Source organism: Macaca fascicularis, chromosome 12, assembly GCF_037993035.2.
Source record: "Macaca fascicularis isolate 582-1 chromosome 12, T2T-MFA8v1.1".
In the NCBI taxonomy this organism is placed as follows: domain Eukaryota; kingdom Metazoa; phylum Chordata; class Mammalia; order Primates; family Cercopithecidae; genus Macaca; species Macaca fascicularis.
Window position 1 is genome coordinate 130,329,092 of NC_088386.1, and position 3,338 is coordinate 130,332,429.

General features: G+C 47.5%; 1 long non-coding RNA gene across 3 annotated transcripts; it reads left to right on the forward strand.

Annotated features, from left to right (window-relative positions):
* Positions 1 to 620: 620 nt before the first annotated feature.
* LOC135966646 (uncharacterized) lies at positions 621 to 2,998 on the forward strand. 3 transcript variants are annotated; one of them, XR_010580150.1, is made up of 3 exons: positions 621 to 689; positions 784 to 2,196; positions 2,567 to 2,998. It is a non-coding gene; the product is annotated as an uncharacterized lncRNA (long non-coding RNA). The 3 variants fall into 3 exon arrangements; XR_012421602.1 differs by having other exon boundaries at positions 784 to 885; positions 1,127 to 2,998; XR_012421603.1 differs by having other exon boundaries at positions 784 to 885; positions 1,144 to 2,998.
* Positions 2,999 to 3,338: the final 340 nt, after the last annotated feature.

Sequence of the window (3,338 nt, forward strand, 5' to 3'; positions counted from 1 at the left end):
AAAGTCAGGCATCATGATATTTTACACCTAAATGCTTTGGCATGCCTCTTGCAAAGATGCAGACATTTTCTTACATTTCCATTATCTTACCTAACAAAATGATCACTACCATTTGTAGATTTAAAACCTTGAAAAATTATCTTCTTGCACTTCTGTAATTTCTGGTATGTTTAACCATCGCAACATGATATCACTGCAGTTCCTTTTTTTGCTTTCCCTTAATTTTGGAGGTAAAAATTTAAAGTGAAATGGAAGATGGGAGGGAGTTTATTTCCGGCATTGCGCAGTGTGAGCCAGCTCTAAAATTCTATCTCAACAATATGCAGTTCACAAAACAATGAATATGAAGGTCACATTTCTAATGTCACACCATGCGGGAACCCAGGCATCCTGCTGCTTCGTGCCTCAGCATCTGCATATAAATATGTTCATTTCACATTTTGTGGTCTTAAGGACGGAGCGGGGAGCATGAGTACAGGTAGCAGTGGCTTAGCACACAACGAGTGGTAGAGACATGATTTTGTATCCTGTGTTACATCTTGCCAGTGGGGCACAGTTTCTTTCATAGAATAAATACATCCGGTGTTTATTACAAGTAGAAGTAACTTAGAAATACCCCTGTCTTCTCACACAGCTTAACTATGGCCCAGGAGGCCTGAGAGGGCTGGCGTTGGGTCAGGGCATCCTATGTAAGCCATGTGTCATCCATTGATTTTTGGGGTGGAAGAAATGATATATATATATATAATTTTTTTTTTTTTTTTTTTTTTTTTTTGGAGACAGGGTCTTGCTGTGTTGCTCAGGCTGGAGTACAATGGTGTGATTTTGGCTCACTACAACCTCCATCTCCCAGATTCAAGTGATTCTCATGCCTCAGCCTCCCAAGTAAGTAGGACCACAGCTGCACACCACCACACCCGGCTAATTTTTTTTTTTAGTGGAGATGGGGTTTCACCATGTTTGTCAGCTGGTCTCAAACCCCTGACCTCAGGTGATCTACCTGCCTCAGCCTCCCAAAGTGCTAGGATTATAGGTGTGAGCCACCGAGCCCGGCCTTTGGGGTGAAGGGAATGCTCTTTGTGCTAACTTCTTTCTCCTTCAGTGGCCCTTCCAACATTCTATCCAGGGGGTTCACCTTTCCAGTTAGGGAACCATCTGTCAGTGAAAGATGTTTCGCTACCACAAGCTGGGAACCGCTGCCTCCTTCTTCATCGAAGCTCTCCAGAAGGACTCTTGAGGAATGAAGAACTGGAACCTGGAGATGGAAGGACTGGGCCTGTGTCCCCAGGAGCAGCTGATAACATTGCAGATTGTGCGAGATCAGTTCCTTTGGCCCTCCAGCAGGTTGGCCTCCATCGTCTGGTTCATTTGACGTTGATGCTGGCTTTCCCATCGATGGAGCAGTCCCTACAGGTTAGTCACGGCCCCCTTGGCACGCTGATCTCTGGAGTTGAGGTGGGGGCACTTCCTACACTGGATCCAGGGGGTTTTGCACGTGTTTGGGATTTGGGGAAAGATAAGTCTGGTTTGGAGGATGGGGAGGCGGCTCCCTTGGTCCCAGGAGAAAGGAAGCAGCTTTTCTGACTATGCTGGGGGAGGAGGTTCACCTAGCGCCTCCTGCAGCACCATCAAAGGGATCTAATCAGACGGGAGGAGGTTCAGGAAGTGGCCAGACTCAATGCCAGACAGGTGGTAGTGTTTGGGATTCTGAGCTGGCCCCCAGCCAGGGTAACTGGAGCAGCTGTGCTGTGGAGAGATGGGCTGATGTATACCACAGGGTGCCAGGCCTGTGCAAACTGCCTGTGCGTGCAGAGAACCTGATTACCTCCGGAGCCTCAAAAGGGCAGAGATACAATCCTGGGCATAAGAACCCATCTGAAATGCCAGGGCAGGAGAAGGTTGCAGCCTGGTGGGCTGTCTATCACCCAGCCTCACGCCAAGCACACAGGGTCAGATCATGGCCTCCAGACCTGACATGCAAACTGACAGCTGGAGGAGGCAGACCGCCCTGTGTAGTCCCTGTCCTGCTGCTGGTGAGAAGGGCTAATGTGCTGGGCTGAGCCTGCCATTTCCAGAACATCTTAATGACCACAGCTCTGCAGGCCGGGATCGCATTACTGCACCAGGTGCTGGGAACACCCAAGACTGTGCTTCTCAGTGTGATCTCCACACACCCCGACAGCTCTGTCCTCTGTGGTAAGTGAGATGTTGACTCCATCAGAATAGGGGCAGAATTAAATGCATAGTTTCTGGAGCTAAACTGCCTGAGTTTAAGGCCAAACTCCACTCCACACTGGCTGCATGTAAACTGTAGAAAGCTACCGTGTTAGCGATCTGTGGCTGTCGAAGAAAATACCTCCTTAGTAAAACATTCAAATAAAACAGAAGAGCTGTTCAGAAGTAACTGGAAACGCTGTGGAATGCTACCTCACACATGCTCATCGTTTTAGCATGATTTGCTAAAATGGTCTTTAACTCTGAAATATTTACTTAGAAACACACATACACACATAACTAATGGAACATGTTACTGTGCATTGTTAACACATGCTTTCCCCATGCTCAGAATGCCGCCAGCTCCGTGGGCTGCTTGCACACCCTGCCACAGAGCTCCGGCTCACTGCACAGCAGAACCCCTCGGCGACAAGCTCTCAGCTCATTACATTTGCGGTGATTTGTTCCACCAGCAAATGGGAAAGTCATGCCCTCACTGATGGCCAGGATCCGCCAGCGCACTATCCACATCCCTAGAGCTGGGATGGGTACATGGACCTTCAGGATTTCATTTCCTTCATTGTAACGCACTGGGCAATAAAAATTTCTTTTTCTATTATCTAAGATATAGTTTAATTAACCAGTCCCTTCTCAGGCTGGTCTACTAATACTTCCATTCCTAGGCATATATAGAAAATTATCCTAAGGGATTATAAGGCAAATCTGCAAATATATAAATATAAGGTAAATATGCACAAATCTGTCCTGAAACTCTCCATCATCACTTGCTTTTTGTTTTTTCTCTTTCAGAGATGGGGTCTCACTCTGTTGCCCAGACTTGAGTGCAGTGGTGCGATCACAGCTCACTGCAGTCTTGCACTTCTGGGCTTAAGTGATCCCCTTGCCTCAGCCTCCCAAGTAACTGGAACTGCAGGCACACGCCACTGTGCCAGGCTAATTTTTTTTTACAGACAAGGTCTTGCTTTGTGGCCCAGGCTGGTCTCAAACTCACAGGTGTGAGCCATTGCACTGGGCTTGGTACTCACTTTTTGAAAAACATTGCTGTGGAGGGTTTAAGCGGCATAGCACCGTGAAGGAGGACATTTCAAGGCAGGAACCTTCCT